The 20,460-nt window shown below is 39.4% G+C and overlaps 1 long non-coding RNA gene and 1 other non-coding gene across 6 annotated transcripts in view; one reads left to right on the forward strand and one right to left on the reverse strand.

Moving 5' to 3' along the window:
* Positions 1-20,460, forward strand: part of LOC132657297 (uncharacterized) — a 209,085-nt gene that overhangs the window by 120,603 nt on the left and 68,022 nt on the right. For 3 of the 5 annotated variants that reach the window (XR_009595228.1, XR_009595227.1, XR_009595224.1), the window contains one exon: positions 15,731-15,907. The exons of the other annotated variants lie outside the window; for them this stretch is intronic. This is a non-coding gene — a long non-coding RNA (uncharacterized LOC132657297). The remainder of the gene's footprint in view (positions 1-15,730; positions 15,908-20,460) is intronic. 5 annotated transcript variants of the gene reach the window in all.
* Positions 15,952-16,023, reverse strand: TRNAC-GCA (transfer RNA cysteine (anticodon GCA)). The gene has a single exon. It is a non-coding gene; the product is annotated as a tRNA-Cys (tRNA).

Below are 20,460 nucleotides of genomic sequence, written 5' to 3' on the forward strand. Positions count from 1 at the left end.
GCCAGGCAACTGAAGCTTCTATGCCATCTGAGAGAAAGAGAAGCAGGTAGGGGTTTGGGACTTCAAAGGGAAGGGAGACAATTTATAGGAAGATGATGTCTATTAAAAAAAAACATGCACAATGTAAGAGTTGTGAATATAGTTTTATTCGGGGCAAGTTGAGGAAAAAAGCATGGAAGAAAGCCTGTCAGATAGCTCTGAGGAACTGCTCAGAGGAGATCTTGGGGGAGGTCTCTATGTACATGATTTTAGTAAAGGGCGTGTACATGTAGTTAAGCACACATTTAGGCAGAAGGCTGAGGCTAGTCACAAGAATGTTACTGCTAGTCATGAAGAGCAGATATCTCCTTTCATGATTTTCCTGCTTTTCTGGATATGAGAAGATCCAAGATATTGGGCTTATAAATCTGAAAATATCTACCTGAAGGCCTGTTCTCCCAGACTACAGAGTGCTTCATTCTGACCTCTTCCCTGAACACCTTTCAGAGTGTGTTGAAGGTCAGCAACTGCAGTGGCTAAGCACTCTATTCTTGAAGAGCCTGATGACAAGTGATACTTCTTAGTTGGCAATGAAAGACGCAAATGTTTGGCAAACAAATGATTTCCAGGCCACACAGAGACAATGGGCAGATATAACACTTTGAGCAAACAAAATGCTTAGTTTCTCCTACAGTGCCACACCTAGTTCATATTATGTTTCAGTACTTTGCACTGATAGTTCTTCCTGGAACAGGCCTTTTATATGAATTATTTCAGGCAGTTAATGGGAGGAGATGCTTTTGTTTCTTAAAAACAACCAGCCCCGGATAATCATCAAGTCAAAGAGACATATTTTGTCATAGTAAGTTTTGTTAACTAAATAATGCATAGCTCTGGGGTATTTCTTTCTTTGTTTTTTTCTTTAAACTATTACCATTACCATTTCTTTAAACTATTATATCATTAAAAATGACGGACTAATTGCAGATTGCTCCTGCTCCTAATACTATTTATTTATACGTATTATTCTTTTAGAAAAGATTTGAAGAGCAGTGTCATTTATGTATGAGTAATTAAGTATATCAACTGTCCTTACTTGAAGTGGCCTCTGGCATATATTTTCATTGTACCTTTTAGAACTGTTTCAGCTAAAGTTTTGTCTCACACCTTGTGATATTGTTACATACAAGAGACATATATTTGATCTTGTCCCTGGTTCCCGGCACAAAACTTCCAAACACTTGTAATTTCTTTAGAGATAAGGCTGAGAAGAGAATGTTCTGTTATTCACAATAAGCCCCTTTCAACCACATCTTCAGTTCAGTTCAGTTCAGTAGCTCAGTCGTGTCTGACTCTTTGCGACCCCATGAATCGCAGCACGCCAGGCCTTCCTGTCCATCACCAACTCCTGAAGTTCACTCAGATTCACGTCCATCGAGCCAGTGATGCCATCCAGCCATCTCATCCTCTGTCGTCCCCTTCTCCTCCTTGTGCTAATGAAGTGATTCTTGAAGGATGGGACCTGGTTTCCAGAGAAACTAAACATGTAATTAGATGATTGGATCTTCCCAGCCTGCCAGAAGAAGAGGACTGGAAATTGTCTTCCTCTGTCTGAATTATTTCACTTAGCATAATATCTCTAAGTCCATCCATGCTGTAGAAAATGGCAAGATTTATTTTCATGGCTGAATAATATTCCCTTGTGTGCTATGCTAAGTTGCTTCAGTCATGTCCAATTCTTTGTGACCCTATGGCCTGTAACCTGCCAGGCTCCTCTGTCCGTGGGATTCTCCAGGCAAGAATACTGGAGTGGGTTGCCATACACTCCTCCAGGGTATCTTTGCTACCGAGGGATTGAATCTCTTACATTGCCTGCATTGGCAGGAAGGTTCTTTACCACTAACACCACCTGGGAAGACCTTATGTATATAAATGCAACCTAAGTGACTATCCACAGATAAGTGGGTAAAGAATCTTCTTTAACCACATCTTCTTTATCCACAATGAAATATATATATTAAAAAGATATATTTTAGGTTTCAATTTTGGAAAGGCAAGATATGAAAAGTTGTTAGATTTGAATGCTTGGTTGAGCCAGAATGGGCTTCCCAGGTGGCTCAGACGGTAAAGAATCCACCTTCAATGTGGGAGACCCTGGTTCAATCCCTCGTGCAGGAAGATCCCCTGGAGGAGGAAATGGGAACCCACTCCACTATTCTTGCCTGGAAAATTCCATGGACAGAGGAGCCTGGTAGGCTACAGTCCATGGGGTCAGAAAAAGTTGGACACAACTAAGTGACTAACACTTTCACTTTTTTTTGAACCAGGATTATGGGATACTTGGCTATCTAAGATCATGGGATGCTTAAATACCAAAGTGACTATAAAATATTTTAAAAGTAAGCCTGGAAGGTAACTTGATTGGAAAGAACCTTAACTTTCTCCTAAATGAGAAACATTTGTTTTCCTGAATAATCAAGGAAATAATAAACATAATCTGTGAAAATGAGTCTGTATTACAGAATTTTTTCTATCTAGACAGAAGATAAAAATAAACTTTCATGACTATTTATCAAGACCTAGTCAATAATCCAAGACAAATTTTTTCATTTTAACAGAAAACTAAAGTCTAGTTTTATATTATTATAATATTTGATATAAAACTTTTTGAAAATTTTATAAACAAAACTATCAAACTATGCCCATCTCTGACCAGGATGAGTAAAATTCCCATTTACTGAACCTCTGTAACTTCCTATTTCCTATATAGTCTTTAAGTACAGGTTTTCAAAGTGGAAAAATATGAAAACATTCATAAAACACCCCAAATATAGATTCTCCATACCATCAAAAAATAAGAGATAAAAGCATATAAACTTATAGTTACATTTAGTAATTAATGCTTCAGTCAGTATTCCATCTTACCTAGAAATGATCTGGTATTTAATGAATATCCATTAATTTATTCAATTTAATATCAGTGCAAGATTTTAAATTATCTAAAAATCTTGGAAGCTATCATTTAGCTGACATATTATAAAATATAATTAATGTTGAAATAGTTATTAGAACAGTGATTTAATTTGATTAAACACAAATTCACACTATTCAAAACCTTAAACAGTTAGTAGAAATAATGCTCAGTTCAGTTCAGTCTCTCAGTCCTATCTGACTCTTTGCAAATTCAGCACGCCAGGCTTCCCTCTCCATCACCAACTCCCAGAGCCTACTCAAACTCATGTCATCACATCAGTGACATGTCATCACATCATGTCGTCACATCTCATCCTCTGTCGTCCCCTTCTCTTCCCACCTTCAATCTTTTCCAGCATCAGGGTCTTTTCAAATGAGTTGGTTCTTTGTATCAGGCGGACAAAGTATTAGAACTTCAGCTTCAGCATCAGTCCTTCCAGTGAATATTCAGGACTGATTTCCTTTATGATTGACAGGTTGGATCTCCTTGCAGTCCAAGGGACTCTCAAGAGTCTTCTCCAATACCACAGTTCAAAAGCATCACTTCTTTAGCGCTTAACTTTCTTCATAGTCAACTCTCACATCCATACATGACTACAGGAAAAACCATAGCTTTGACTAGATGGACCTTTGTTGGTAAAGTAATGTCTCTGCTTTTGAATATGCTGTCTAGGTTTGTCATAGCTTTTCTTATTTTAATTTCATGGCTCCACTCACCATCTGCAGTGATTTTGGAGCCCTCCAGAATATAGTCTGTCACTGTTTCCATTGTTTCCCCATCTATTTGCCATAAAGTGATGGGACCAGATGCCATGATCTTAGTTTTCAGGATATTGAGTTTTAAGCCAACTATTTCACTCTCTTCTTTCATCAAGAGGCTCTTTAGTTCCTCTTCACTTTCTGCCATAAGGGTGGTGTCATCTGCATATCTAAGGCTATTGATATTTCCTCAGAAGTAATGCTAGCTTATTTAAGTAGTGCTAGCTTATTCCATGGAGAAGGCAATGGCACCCTACTCAAGTACTCTTGCCTGGAAAATCCCATGGACAGAGGAGCCTGATAGGCTGCAGTCCATGGGGTATCGAACAGTTGGACACGATTGAGCGACTTCACTTTCACTTTTCACTTTCATGCATTGGAGAAGAAAATGGCAGCCCACTCCAGTGTTCTTGCCTGGAGAATCCCAGGGACAGGGGAGCCTGGTGGGCTGCTGTCTGTGGGGTCACACAGAGTCGGACATGACTGAAGCGACTTAGCGGTAGCAGCAGCAGCAGCAGCAGCAGCTGATTCCATAAGTAAGCCTTATGAATGTATGAATGTATGAATGTAAGAAGAACATACCCAAGTAAACTAAAGATGTAATCTTGTATGATTCTTAAATGATGATATCCCAGAGAAGATATAACTCTTTTACCAAACCAATATTAAATTAGTTTCATTTGCAAAAACTTATCCAAATTATGTGAACTTGAATTCTTAAATTATTTCAGTTAATTTCATTAAGAATGCCTTTTTTAGCTCACTGAAATTATTAAAAGATAAGTTTCTTTGATTTCTCAGAATTTTAGTAATATTCATTTATATAAATACCATTTATCCCTATAAGTCAATTACAATAGAGTGCCTTTAATTGGAGAGACTTTGTTATCTAATTTATGAATCTTGCACACTCACTCAACACTTAAAGGTCATTGTAAATTATAGATGTATAAAGATTCAGAAAAGATATATAATATTTGTATGTTTGAAAAAGAGCTTATTATAGCTTGAGTTTTAAAATTTCAGCCATGGGTCAAACATACATATAGAAATACAAAACTCACAAGTTCAGATATTCACTTCCCGATGGGCATGACATTCTTAACTGATTTGAGCTCAAAAGAGAAAAATAGACAAACAAATGTCTTGAACACATCTCTTCTTACAATTCAGATCACAAAAGTGAATCCCTTGAACTTACAGAAGCAATGGAGCTAAGAATTGTTTTATACTTTGAAAAGGTTATGCAAAAAAATGCTGATTATGTGACACAGACTCTCTGTGGCCCACAAAATCTGAAATATTTACTATCTGGCCTTTAACAGAAAATGCTTCCCTACCCCTGAGACTCAGTCAGAGGCCTCCAAATGGTTGCTTCTTTTATGAAGGCACAAGAAGCCTATTCAGTTTTTGAATTCTAAAACAACCTCTGAAGCCTACATCAGAAGAGTGCATTTCTAAAATTAAGGTTTTTCCTTCTCAAGAACTTAGCTGGTTTGAGAGTGAAAAATAAATGCTTCTTAAAAATCAAGAGAGGTGGGGTTCAGGATTGGGAACTCATGTACACCCGTGGCTAATTCATGTCAATGTATGGCAAAACCAATACAGTATTATAAAGCAAAATAAAGTAAAAATAAAAATTAGAAAAAAAATCAAGAGAGATGTTGGTACCATAACAATTAATTAGAAAAAGGATGAAGACTCATTTTGCTATGGCCCAGGTAGATCAGAAGAATGTTGGGTTGTGCCTGAGTTGGGTGTGTGTTCTGTCTTTAGAGGAGGTTAGTGAGCCTAGAAGGAGGAGAACCTGGTGACCTCTGCTTTCAGAAAGATGGACCAGTGCCTGCAATCTGCCTACATTTGAGATGACAACTTCACAGTGTCTGAGCTGAGGCATATGGTGAGCTGTTCCTCAATTGGGTGTGAGGGTCTTCTTCCACAGGTGTCTATAATTGCCTGTAGATAACTCAGCAGAATATACACCCCAAGATTTAGTGGTTGTCATTGCTTAATCACTAAGTCATGACTGACTCTTTGTGACTCCATTCACTGTAGCCACCAGGCTCCTCTGTCCATTGGATTGAGTGTGTTGCCATTTCCTTCTCCAGGGGTTCTTTCTGGCCCATTAATCGAACCCAAGTCTCCTGCATTGGCAGGTGGATTCTTTACCACTGAACCACCTGGGAAGCCTAACACTTTGTGGAGCCCCATTCAAATGGCCTATGTGCACACCCGCACTTTTTAATGGCCCAGAACACAGAGGTTAGAAATGGGGGTAAGAAAACTGGCTTTAATCCCAGAAAGATGATGATGGTGCAGAGGACAAAATGCATGTGTATATTTGGGTAGGTCTGCACAACAATAAAACCTAATACCATTATATCTCTGGTAAAAGGAGGATAATAACTTCATATAGTTGTTTCAGAGATTAAATGAAATAATAAGTGTAAAAACTCTTAGCACACAGCCTGGCACATGATCAGTGCTCAATAAATGATAGTAGTATTATCTAAAATTATTTTTAAAATTAAATTAGGGCTGTAGAAAGCCTGGGAAATGGCACTTGACATACACAAAGAAGCCTTCATTGAGTTGCATTCAGCTCAGTCCCACAGTCAACATATAATATGTCCAAGGCACTAAGATCTGTGGAGGAGACCATGGTGATAGACACAGTCCCTGTGCTGGACAGGGGCTTCCCAGGTAGCTCGATGGAATCTACCTGCCATTGCAAGAGACCTAGGAGATGTGGGTTCTGTCCCTGGGTTGGGAAGATCACCTGGAGGAGGAAATGCCAACCCACTCCACTATACTTACATGAAAAGTCTCATGTACAGGAGACTGGTGGGCTACATTCCATGGGGTTGCAAAAGAGTCAGACATGATAGTGGCTGAGCATGCACCACCACTGTACTGAATGGAGTAGGGTCAAAATATGTTTTAAAACAGTTTAAATAAGACAGTATGAAAAAACTGCCATGAAAGCTATATAATTATTTCAACGAATTAAGAACTCTTTAATCTCTCTAGCACTTTCTTTTCTATCTAGCTAGTTTCTATTTTCCTTCTAATGTATTTTTCTTAAAATTCAAAAGATGTATTTACTAATGAGAATATTAATCTATGTTATACATTTATTGGCCATACTGAGTGATTATTTATGGGCTTTTAAATAAGGATTATCAATAGACTGGATTCTTCTCAAAAGTGTATAGATTGCACTTCATAGATGACCTGTAAGAGTTAAATATCTACTTTTTTCTTACTTTGTCACAGTTAATTGTTTTTCAGCTCAAATTGTGAGAAGCCACGCTTAGGGTTCTGGAAAAGTATGATTACAAAACTGATGGTGAAAGAAATTTACAGTGTGACTTGTGCTGTCTATGGTCACCATACAACGCCAGAAATAAAAATTATACTTCGGTGGAAAATTAAGTTCTCTCGGTCTTCCTGGCTATCTTCCTGTTGCTCTGCAACAAATTCTAGAATGTTGTCTTTGAACTATTTTACAGGGTTTGTAAACTGTAGGTAATTGGCAGATATGTAAACTCTGTCTTGTCTATGAGACTTCCTTGCCCCTTGAAAGAAACCAGTTTTGTCACCATTTACAATTTTATTCCTTTATTTCCTTAAGTTTGTGCTTTTTATTTTTCCTTTGAACTGGTTATAACATGTCTGAGTTAAAGAAAAAAAATTATGCTTATACTTGTTCAAATGGTAAGGAAGACTTTTTTCAGGACTATTGTGATAAATGTGAAGACTATTGAGATACTGGGCTCAACTCCAAATACAGCAAGTGAGTGAAAGTTGCTCAGTCATGTCGGACTCTTTGCAACCCCATGGACTGTACAGAATACTGGAGTGAGTAGCCTTTCCCTTCTCCAGGGGATCTTCCCAACCTAGGGATCAAACCCAGGTTTCCCACATTGCAGGTGGATTCTTTACCAGCTGAGCCACCAGGGAAGCTCAAGAATATTAGAGTGGGTAGCCTATCCCTTCTCCAGTGCATCCTCCTGATCCAGGAACCCAACCGGGGTCTCCTGCATTGCAGGCAGATTCTTTACCATCTGAGCTCCCAGGGAAGTCCAAATACAGCAAAAACAGCTGGGAATTTATAGCCAAACAGCTGAGTGAGCAGATGAACAATGAAAATTTACTAAGAGTGGATTTCAAGGGTAGAGGGATTCTTTCTAAACCAACTTAACAAGATTATTCTTGAAGGCAGGCCAGGGTTATCAGATATCAAGGATGGAGATTCTAAATGGATTCTTGGTAAAACTGGGCTATGCAGGTTCATCAAGGACTAAAGGTTGAGACCTAGTAGAAAATAAGACTCAGATGTCATGGAGAGAGATTCACATAATGAGTAAAATAAACATTTTAAACACATATTTATTTTCATATGTTTATAAGAAACATGATTCTACGTTTTCTGAAAATAATCTTTTAACACAGACAAAACATTTCTTGTGGTGTTTAACCACCACATCCAGGACATATATTGACTGAATTATTTTTAAAGAAGCTCTGAATTTTCAACATTATGAAAAAAAGAAATATGTCAGTTTTTATTAGAAAACACTAAAATATTAAAGGAATCTCTTATAAACAATAGAGCAACAAATACACCACATTATTTTTCCTCTAGAGAGCCACCACATTGAACAAAATTAGGTTTAATTAAAAGAAGAAAATAAAACAGGAAGATACTGCATGTAACTTGAATATAAAGACATTCACATAAGATGAACATTTCAGGAAATAGAAGGTCTTAAATGCTGATTATGCTAGTTCCATTTAGTAAGAAAATAGTTACCATGGAAATGGTGAGTGTATATGGTATTTCACTTCCACATTAAGACAGCTTCTAAAAGGAATGCATTTAGTGAACACTTGTTCTTAACACTGTTTGAAAGTAGCAGTGGCTCATAAAGAATGTGGCATTTCAATTTAGATTCATTATATTAGTAAGTCGGCTTGTTTTTTTTTTCATTTCACAATAAAATAATTTGAATAAACATGGCCTGTTTTAGGGGTTCTTATAACCTATATACATCATGTATTTTTACTTCCAGTCTAGGGCCAGAGCACCATTTTGGTCATAGGTTTTCTTTAGAGTATCACATTCTGCGGCACAATTCTACTTGTGCAACATTCACATATGGCTAATCAATTTTACAGTGTAAAGTAAATCAGAAAGAGCAAAACAAATATCATATATTAAAGCATATATGTGGAATCTGAAAAATTGGTATAGACAATCTTTTTTATAGAAATAGAGATACAGACATAGAGCACAAATGTGTGGATACCAAGGGGGAACAGTGGGGTGGGATGAATTTGGATATTGGCATTGACATATATACACTACTACTGTTTAAAACATAACTAATGAGAACCTACTGTATAGCACAGGGAACTCTACTCAATGCTCTGCAGTAACCTAAATGGGAAGGAAACCCAAAAAAGAGGGAATATATGTACACATATTGCTGATTCACTTTGCTATACGGTAGAAAGTAACACAATATTGTAAAGCAACTACACCCCAAAAACAATTTTGAAAAAATTTAAAAAAATTATGTTGGTCCAAAGTCACAGAACACTTAGAATATGGGGACCTGGATTAGGAACCTGGATGTCCTGAAGGTTTCCAAATTTGAGGTTCTTAAATTAATGGACTCAGTTACTAATTTCATATCTCCACCCCTGCCCAGGGCTGGTCATAACATGAGTCGTAAGCTCTGGCCTGGCTGAAGCTGGCCCCAGCCCCGGTGTCCAGCTGCAGGCTCCCCTGCCTTCCCAGCATGCTGTCTCCATCTGTCAGCAGCACTCAGGTGCACTGGGCTTTCCCCGATCTCTTTATGTTATACCCAAAAACAACCACTCATCTTAACCAAGAAATGTATTGATTTTGGGTGAGTAAGTATCAATAGCTATTAATTTCATGATTCTAGTTCTAATGTACCTTTGGGCATAAGGATGGATTGTTTAAAGTGTAGCTTCTCTGACATTCTGTGTATCTTTAGAAGGCTGTTTTAAATATTTATAAGTACACACCAAGTTGAGAGATCAGTACCGTATTAGAAACCAGAAGGATTTTAATTCTACTCTGTCAATTAGCTAAGTGACTTGGGTAAATCACCTCCATTACTCCCAGAAAATAAAGAGACTGGAATACTCTTTTTGGGTATTTCTAGCATGAACATTAAGAAGGTTCTAGACGTCAGAGTGGAAAAAAAGACCCTAACAATACATGCCAAAGTCTTCAGCATCCAAATTTTTCTAGCTTGTGATTACTCATTCCATAAAAGCAATTAACATAGTCTTGGGCTCATGAATAATGTTTGAATGGTTGAAGAATGAAGGGGACAAAATCAATTTACTTCCTAAATATATCTTGAATCTGTCACTTCTGAATCCATGCTGTCACTGTCCTACTTCAGCCATCACTTTTTTCTTCCCCCTGCCCAGCTGCCAGCTAGCCTCTTCTGGGGTCTTTTTCCCCTATTGCCATATCCCCTTACACTAATACTCCATGTGACCATCCATGTGCCAGAACCTATCTGCCTTCTGCTCATCAAGCATTTTTTTTCCTCAGTGCATTTAATATGCTACTCAGCATCTCTCCAACCCCAAATCCTATTCCCATGCTCCCGTTTCATTGTGGACACCAGTACCTACAGAGTTGCCAAGCATGAAAATTATGTTAGCAGTTCTTCCAAGTCAGGCCTTGCACGAGTCAGCCTGTCTGGTGTCACTCGAGCCCACCCACAGAATGAGACTCAGTTCAGTTCAGAAGCAGTCTTTATCAGAGAATAGAGAGGTGTGAGCATAAACGCGCTCTTGCCGTGGCATCAGGTGGTGGGCAGGGCGGCTTTTCGGGGGTCTAGTCAGCGAGGAGGTGTGGGGTTTGGGCCGCGCCCCGCTGTGTGGTTCCCGCCTCTCTTCCAGGATTGCGCAGCCTCTCTGCGCGTGGCCTGCCGCCATCTTGCCTGAGGGCTGTTTTAGGCACTTGTACACGCCCTGAGGAGAAGGCAATGGCAGCCCACTCTAGTACGCTTGCCTGGAAAATCCCATGGACGGAGAAGCCTGGTGGGCTGCAATCCATGGGGTCGCTAAGAGTCGGACACAGCTGAGCGACTTAGCAGCAGCAGCAGCACATGCCCCGAGGTGATGTGCAGCCCAGGCGGCTCATACCAGGAACTTGGGTCTGAAGCTCCAGGTGTTCAGCCTCTGCGCTGCCACCTTATGAGCCAGTGGAACTAAGCATAAAGGAAAAGGGGTGGCGGAGGAGTGGGGTGGGGGTAACGGTTAGACTTGACTTTATTACCCGAAACCCATTTTTATTATTTGGGATTCGTTAAAGGGCTTTGCCTGGAGAAGGCAATGGCACCCCAGTCCAGTACTCTTGCCTGGAAAATCCCATGGATGGAGGAGCCTGGTAGGCTGCAGTCCATGGGGTCGCTGAGGGTCGGACACGACTGAGCGACTTCACTTTGACTTTTCACTTTCTTGCATTGGAGAAGGAAATGGCAACCCACTCCAGGGTTCTTGCCTGGAGAATCCCAGGGACTGGGGAGCCTGGTGGGCTGCCGTCTGTGGGGTCGCACAGAGTCAGACACGACTGAAGTGACTTAGCATAGCATAGCAAAGGGCTTTGCCATTGACAACTGGGAAGTGACATTGACTATTTTCTCATCCCAACTCTCTATCTATGATCAATTCAGTTAATTCTCTCCATCCTTAATATCTTTAAAATGTGCCCCCCTCTCTTGTCCACTGACGCTTATTTCACTGAAGCCACCTGGGTTTTACAGTAGCAGCCTCTGAACTAGAGACCGGCTCCTTTAGTCTTGGCCCCTCCTTTCTTCTGTGAAGGTGTACACAGGTGGTCTCCACTCTAGATGGATAGTTACTCCCATAAGCTGTAGAGAGTCAATAACTTCCTTACTCTGCCTTTTCTCTATAAAAGTCTCTGCCCAGTCCCTGTTGGTAGAACATTCCTAACCACTTCTGGTTTGGTGCTGCTGGGTCGGAATTTATTGTTGCTCAAATAAACTTTTTCAAAAAATAATTTTTTGGCTGCCCCAGATCTTAGTTGTGGCATGCTGAATCTTAAGTTTTCCTCACTACATGCAGAATCTTTTAGTCCTTGGCACGTGGATCTAGTTCCCTGTTGTTGTTGTTCAGTTGCTTAGTCATGTCTGACTCTTTGTGACCTCATGGATTGCAGTATGCCAGGCTTCCCAGTCCTTCACCAGGGATCAAACCTAGGCTCCATGGATTTGAAGCAGGCAGTCTTAGCTGCTGGACCACCAGGGAAGCCCTTGCTTAAATAAGCTTTGAACTTTGAATGCACCAGAGTTCATCTTTTAGTAGTGGCAAACCCAGGCCTCGAACTCTGGCTGCTCTGCCTTTGGAGCCTCATTCTCCTGTCTCTCCTGGCCTCACACTTGATGTTTCACCCCCGTAACTCTGAGTAGTTGTTCCAAATACAGATTTTTAGATCCTGTATTCTAGGTCTCTGCTCTACTAGGACTTGCTTCCTATACCTCCTTTAGTCAGCTCAAGTGTAACATCTTTCAGGCTCTTCACTGACCGGTCCTTCCTCCTCTTTTAGGTGCTCCAGTTCACACCTCCACCACACTCTGCATCTCCAGCATTGATTGCATTTAGCATCCTGGATGATATAATTACCTGCTTTTTTAGTATCTTTCCCTGACTGGGTGGTATGCATCTGAAGGCAGGGATGTAGTCTGTCTTCTGATGGAGGAATAACCTTTGGTTGGGGACTGGTTGCATGTGGGATGGTGGAATTGCCAGGATTTCCATGTAGAAGGAGCTGAGAGTTGAGAGAAGGGGGTGGGGAATAAGATGAGGCTAAAATGTGAGCAGTGGCCAGACTCTGAAAGCTTTCCAAGCCATTGTCCATTTCTGAGTTATTTTTCCTCTTATTAATAGGCATTGTTTGGCTATGCTTTTCTAGACAAAAATGAAGCAGAATATAAATGAAATGCTTTTTGTTTTTCTTTCACAGAAGCAAAGAAAGTGATTTATCTCTTCATTTGGGGAAAAAAAAAAAAGATCAGCTAACAAAGGGAGTGGTTGTAAACAATAGAATTAATTGCCTCTCCTAGGACTATTATTTGGTATCTATTTAAGGCTACTAGATTTTATTTTAATTACTCTGTTGTGTACTCTATTTGCATATATTTGCATACCTCTCAGTGATGCCTTTAAGGAATCTAAGATGACTTCAGTTGTCGGCAAGCCTTGCCTTCAGAGCTTAAAAAAGATAGACTATCTCACAGAGAACAAAAGAAAGTGTCTCAGGGCAGAGATATGTCAGAACATCAAGGGTTCTCCTTCTTGATATTGTGAACCCAAGATCACATACCCAATACACAGCAAGGCCAAGCAAACCAAAAAGTCAGAGTTTGGAGTGCAGAAAGGTTTTTTTGCAAGGGCCACACAAGAAGAGCAGGGAAGCTGATGCCCAAATTACCTGAATTCCCCAAAGAGTTTCAGAGAAGCATTTTAAAAGACAAGGTGAGGGAGAAGAGTCTTAGGTGTGTGATCAGTTCCTTAACAGTTCTCTGCTTGGTTGATGGTGAGGTAACAGGGCATTGCCAGAAGGGTTAACATTATCAATCCTCAGGCTCCACTAGGTCTGGGGCCTACAGGCTCATGGTCTTCAAGTAGATTACCTAATTATTTCTGGTTCTCTTTTTACAAGGTATGCTAGACTGAATAATGGGTTCCCAGAGATCTTTATATCTAATGTAAAATATGTTACCATAAAAGACATGTCTTTCCAGACATAATTAGATTAAGGTTTTTGAAATGGAAGATTGTTTTGCATTATCTGAGTTAGACCAGTATTATCATAAGGATTATATAAAAGAGAAGAGTATGTGGTGTGATAATGGAGACAGAGATTGGAGTGATATGCTTTGGATATGGAGGAAGGGACCATAAGCCAAGGAATATGGGTGGGCACTAGAAGCTGAAAAAAAGAAGGGAAATGTAGTCTCCCCTCAGAACCTCTAGAAGGAACCATCCCTGCCAACATCTTAATTTTAGTTGATTGAACCTTGCTTTGTATTTCTGATCTCCCAGAAATGTAAGGGGGGTTGTATTTGTGTTGTTTTAAGACAAGTGGTGGTGACTTGTTACAGTGACAATAGCAAATACATGAGTTAAAGCAAAACAGATCTTTGTGATTTTCCAAGTGTGCATGCGTGCTCAGTTGTGTCCAACTCTTTGCAACCCTGTGGACTATAGCCTGTCAGTCTCCTCTGTCCATGGGATTTCTCAGGCAAGAATACTGGAGTGGGTTGCCATTTACTTCTCCAGAGGAACTTCCTGACCCAGGGATTGAACCCTATGGCTCAAAGGCAGATTCTTTACCACTGTACCACCTGGGAAATCCCAGGACCCTCTGGAAAACACCAAAGTCAGTTTAAGTGTAAAAAACACTTTGAATTTTCTCCCCATTTTAAAATCTGGGGAAATTTGGTCCCTCATTAACAGAGTAGCTTCTGAAGTGTCTCAGTGGTAAAGAATTCTGCTGCCAGTGCAGCAGATACAGGAGACCGGGTTTAATTTCTGGGTCGACAAGGTCTTTGGAGGAGGAAATGTCAACCCACTCCAGTATTCTTGCCTGGGAAATCTCATGGACAGAGGAGCCTGGCAGGCTACAGTCCATGGGATTGCAAAGAGTTGGATAGGACTAAGCATGCATGCACACAGACATACGTATGAGTACATGTATGTCCCAAACTTGAGTTGCATATATACACACACACATATATGTACTCTTTGCTTCTGCTTATATTGCAGTGGGCTTTTCCTTAAAGTTGTATTATTCAGTGTTTCTCATACAATATATACACATGTATACATATAAAACTATGCTTTCCGACAAATGTTATAATATTTTATCTTATTAGAAATTACCCCCAGAAAAGAATTATCCATGTGTAACTAAATCATTTTGCTGTAGAGTAGAAATTAGCACATTTTAAATCAGCTGGACTTCAACGAAATTTGGCTTCCCTGGTGGCTCAGATGGTAAAGTGTCTGCCTGCAATGTGGGAGACCCAGGTTCGATCCCTGGGTTGGGAAGATGCCCTGGAGAAGGAAATGGCAATCCACTCAGTATTCTTGCCTGGAAAATCCCATGGATGGAGGAGCCTGGTAGGCTACAGTCCATGTGATTGCAGAGTCGGGCACAACTGAGCGACTTCACGATCACTTTCAACAAAATTTTAAAAATTATCCAGATACCCAAAGATTATTTATGAATTAAGTAAATTTAATGTTATCTTATGTTCTTAATGTTAACTAAAGATCTTGAATATTATGTGTAAATTGGTATATTACAGAACACAATCACTGATGACATTAAACAGATTTAATTATCAGAATTATAATTTAATTTGTTACCAGAACTTGTTTAAATTAAATAATTTTATGTTTTTATAACCCCAAATTTTAGGTCAAATATGTTGTCTTTCTGATCAGTAAACACATAGGAGTTTTGAGGACTTCAGATGAAATTATTTATTCATGTGAAAAGAAATAGAAATCTATTGTGAAATGTTTTCTTGTATTATAGTCTACATAGATAAAGTCAGGGAGAAGATATATAGCTGCTTTTAAACTGAAATGGTCAAACAAGTCTAATATGTCCAAGGATTCTCTTTGGTTACATAAACTTGGGTTTTTACCAAGCAAGCAGTTTTCCTGTTAGCTATTTGTTGGTTTGTGGATTTAAGAAATGAATGATAACATATTTAAAGTATAGAAGCTTAGTTTACTTTCTGGGAATTCTGGTAATGTTAGATTTTTGTACAGGTTTATTATTATTTATAACACAATCAGAACAGAGCTCCTTTGTGAGGTTTTATAATCTATTTTGTTAATACTTGCCCAGTGTAGTTACATATTTGAGTCTCAGGCAACAAGAGGGAAGTGAAAGTGAAGTTGCTCAGTCGTGTCCAACTCTTTGCAGCCCCATGGACTGTAGCCTACCAGGCTCCTCCGTCCATGGGATTTTCCAAGCAAGAATACTGGAGTGGTTGCCATTTCCTTCTCCAAACAAGACGGAAAGAAAAGTGAAGTCGCTCAGTGAAGTTGCTACCACATGGACTGTAGCCTACCAGGCTCCTCCATCCATGGGATTTTCCAGGTAAGAATACTGGAGTGGATTGTCATTTCCTTCTCCAGGGGATCTTCCCAACCCAGGGATCGAACCTGGGTCTCCTGCATTGCAGGCAGACGCTTTACCATCTGAGCCACCAGGGAAGCCAAACAAGAGGGAAAGATGTTCTCAATGACAAACAGCTGGACAAATAGCTTGACTCTCCAGTTCTGCAACATCAGCCATAGGTCAGAATTAAATTTAAAAATCACAAACACAAGTGGATACTTTAAAAAACTGATTTGAGCTTGCAAACAACTTGACAAAGAAATGAATATGCCAGCAAACCAGATTTATTGCTTTTTTCCTGATCTCTATTATATGTTTGGGAATCTTGTGATAGGACAACTGCCACCCCCCCACCCCCCACCCCCCCGGCACACACACACACACACACACACACACACACACACACTCCCAAAATGTTATCTTTAAAATTTTAAAATATTACTCTCATACAGATATGGACTAAGTGCATGTAAAAGATTTATTTAATTCATTGGTAAGGGAACCAGACAAGTGGTAAAGCTGGTTCAAAATGCATTTTAGGCACAGTGCATTTAAAGCCAATGAAAAAAAGAAAAAAAAAAAGATTTCCAGGTAGATAAAAAATTGTTTTATAAAGTGCAATAAAGGTATAATCTTTGGAGTTATTTTCTTCTGCACAGAAATCATTTAATTTCTATAAGATAAAAATCTGATAGTCACAGTTTAACTTTGTAGCATCTGAACCCTAATTAACAGTAAATGATATGACAGAGGTACAGTCCCATGGAAAATTAAATATTCCCTGCATGGATCTATCAGAAACAATGATTCAGTATAACAGTGAAACAGGACAAGCAACCTTCCTTTTTCCTCATTTTGTAATTTTTTAACTTTATGAGTATGATTTTCTCCTGTAGTTGGCCCCAGGGAACTTACACAGAAATGTAAATTTCTACTCTCAGGAAGGGAAGGTCTCTCTCATTCATTCAACAAAAGTATTTGACATGTATTTTGTGCTAGACACTGTACTGGGCCCAAGAGTATAGCAATAAGCAAATCATTGCAAAATATCTGATGGTCCTTACATTCTAGTAGTTTCCCTGGTGGCTCAGACAGTTAAAAAAAAAAAAAATCCACCTGCAATGAGGGAGACATGGGTTTGATCCTTGGGTTGGGAAGATCCCCTAGAGGAGGGCAGTAGAAGGAGATAGATTATAAGCAACAGGTGTCTACATGCTAGGTGGAGACTGTTGGGTGTTGAGATGTGTGACAGTGTCAAATGATGGAAAGTGCTAAGAATCAAGCAAGAAGTGGGAAAGAGGAGTGTTACCACTTTTAGGAAACACTTATAGAAGTGACACTTGAGTGGATATAAAGGTAGCGAAGAGGACTGGTGTCAAGGTTGGGCACAGGGAGATGATGGAGTTTGTATTGTCTCCCTTGGAGAGAAGGGTGTGAAGAGGGAAGCTTCTAACAGGTATGGGCTTAGATGCCATTTCAGAACTTTGGCATTATTGCATGTAACCATTGGGTGGTCAAATGCTGTGCAATAACCATGCATAATAACCATTGTATGGTTCTAAAAGTTTGGCCTTTACCATGGCCAATAAATTTGGGGCTCCTAATAACACAGTTTTTGAATCATAAATTATGTTGTTTAATTTTAAATAATAAAGACATTTAAGTGATAAAATAATTATTATATTCCTTTAGGGATTTTAAAAAATAATATAATGTCATAGATGCTATTCCACCTCCTGCTTTAAGCTCTTTGGGGAGAGAGAAAAAAAAAAAAGTGCTACATTATGTTTTAGTCTTTTCTTCTCCATTATAAGCCTGTCTGGAAAGTGTGCCTGTCATTGATTTTGATCTGAAAAACTCTATCTTTTTTCTGTAACTTAATTTCATTTCTACAAAAGAAAAGTACCACTTATAATATTGTATATGTCATGCAGAGAAGAGTAGAAATATTAATTGCCAGTGCTTCAGTCTAATTTGTGTATCTCTCAGAAATGTCAGTAATAGGCAGCATGCACTTCTGAGGATGGTGAGTCAGCAGAACAGAGAGCGCTTAAATAGAAACAACCCAAGCATGTGATAAAAGGTACTCAGGGGTGATTGGCAACCCTAGTAGGATGGTGCACCAGTTAACTTGATAATATGAAGACACCCAGAAGACTGTATTACCTTGGAAATCTAATGGAACCAAGTAGTCTTAAAACAGGCCCTTTATGTCATTAAGGATGATTTTTTTCAGCACTACCATGTCACAGGCTCTGCAGTATTTTGGTAGTAACAGATCTGAATCAGCAATCCAAGGGGAATTTCAATTTTGGTTAAAATTCCTGCTAGACTGTAACTTCTTCTCTTTTCAAATCAAGTTGAGTCAAGTTATTTGTATATGTACACAGTTAGAAACTCTTTGCAGGCACCTACTGCCTCATAGGTGTACTGCCGAAGTTTTCAGACTTGAATGACAGCACTGCCTCTGAATCTTATGCCACTCATGGACACTGATCATGACGGTAACTGCTACTGAGTTGCCATGTGCACAGCACCAGACACTGTTAGAAGTGCTATGTAGATGTACTCTTATCTGATCCTCTCAGCAACTTTAGGACTAAATCTTAAACACACTATGTGGCTTTGTGTAAGTCCTAAGCTTGGGGTTTGAATTTTCTTTCTACTATGCTAGTTTCTCTGCCCTCAGATAATCTTGGCAGTTTTTCATAAGAACCATAATAAGCAAATGCAAATGTTTAAAATTCTTCATGTATTACAGTCTTAGGTTAAAGTGCCAAATAAGGTCACACATGGAAAGAAACTTTAGTGTAGATTGAAAAATGAGGACTTTTTTACTTTTATAGCTCTGTCCCACTTAGAATCACTTTTCATCTAGTAGGGGAAAAAAAGCAATTTCATGAAGTGCTAATTTTAATCAACTTGCATCTGTATAAGGACCTTAAGCCCTCCTCTTGCATATTCCATTATATAATTCCCCCTTTCTAGGCCTGACAGCGCTGAAAAGATTTATACCTGGACTTGTAGTTCGATATACCAGTGAAAACATACGATATTTTTTTCCAATTTCAAATATCTTCTCTTTTCCTGAGTATTAGTTTACAGAAGGGCTTTGCTATGTACTGTAGTACATATCAAATTCAACTAAAAATCAGAGTAAATCTCAGGTTCTTTCTGCATGTGAGAGAAGTCTGCTTATTCTGTTGATTTTTTCCTAATAGGATTACAGATTTCAGTAATTTTTGAATTGAGGGGAAGAGATCAAACCTCTTATTTCTTAGCTTTTCTTTTCATAATTCAGGTATGCTATAGAGGCTACTGGAATGGTTTTCACCACTCAGCACAAATGTTATAGCTTGATGCAGTTGTTTTTGCTTAAGTATAATGGCCTTTACTGCCCTAAAACCACTTCACCAAGGTTCAGAGGGGAAGTTTTTTTCCCCCAGAAACAACTTTAAGAGGCACTCTTTGATTTCAGTGTTTAGGGGCCAGGTTAGTTCCCAGAAGACATAAATGAAAACAGCTTTTCCAGAAGCACAAGTCTCCATTCTAAGGAGTCCTGGCATTGTTACTTAGGTAGACTCAGACTTACTACTTCTTATGTTACGAGAGGTATCAGCTCGATGGTGGTACCTCTTTCTGTGTGATCCCTATCCCTAGAAGATGCATCAGTCAGGATTTCTTGTAATACTGACAGCACACCCATATAGGGTAACTGAGGAAGATTTAACGAAGGGTCTCATTTCCAGGGTGTAACTAGGATTAGGAAATCCATGAAGGATGGTGAAGGCAATCAATAGGAGGGGTATTTACTTGTGCCATGGCCTGTGGGGGCAAAGGGAAGGAAGTGACTGTTAGAACCTGGAGCAATATAGCTAAAAGAAAAGTACCTGAGGAGGAGCTCTGGTCTTAGTAGAGCAACCTCTGGCAACTGTGACGTGGGAGCAGGGAGCTGGGGAAATAAGTACCTGGTCCCTGTTCTGCTAGCATGTTCTGACCCTTAATTGGTGCTTCCCCTTGGCTGGGTCTAACTGGAAGCCAGATTAAAGCCTTGGGTGAAACAACTAGGTTAATGGATTAAAAGTGGATATGTGACTTCAAGGATGGCTGTTCCTTCATTCATCCATTCATTTGAGGAAATATGTCTGTCTTTTGTTTTGTTTTGTTTTTTCCTACTTACCTTTTGGTGCACTGATGATGAGCACTGGCATTACAAAGACACAACCTTGCTTTCTTAATGCTTACCATTTTATAAAGAAAGGCAGATCATCAGACAATTAACCAACAATGAAGTTACAACATAGTGCTTACAGCAGAAGTTTAAGCAAAGTGCGACTGAATCACAATTAAAAAGAGGTGTCAACTGTCAGTTCTCCAAAAAGACCTGTTGACTAAGCAAAGTTTAGTTTGGTGAAAGTGAAAGTCGCTCAGTTGTGTTCAACTCTTTGTGACCCCATAGACTATACAGTCCATGGAATTCTCCAGGCCAGAATACTGGAGTGAGTAGCCTTTCCCTTCTCCAGGGGATCTTC

Source organism: Ovis aries, chromosome 10 (assembly GCF_016772045.2).
Source record: "Ovis aries strain OAR_USU_Benz2616 breed Rambouillet chromosome 10, ARS-UI_Ramb_v3.0, whole genome shotgun sequence".
In the NCBI taxonomy this organism is placed as follows: Eukaryota; Metazoa; Chordata; class Mammalia; order Artiodactyla; family Bovidae; genus Ovis; species Ovis aries.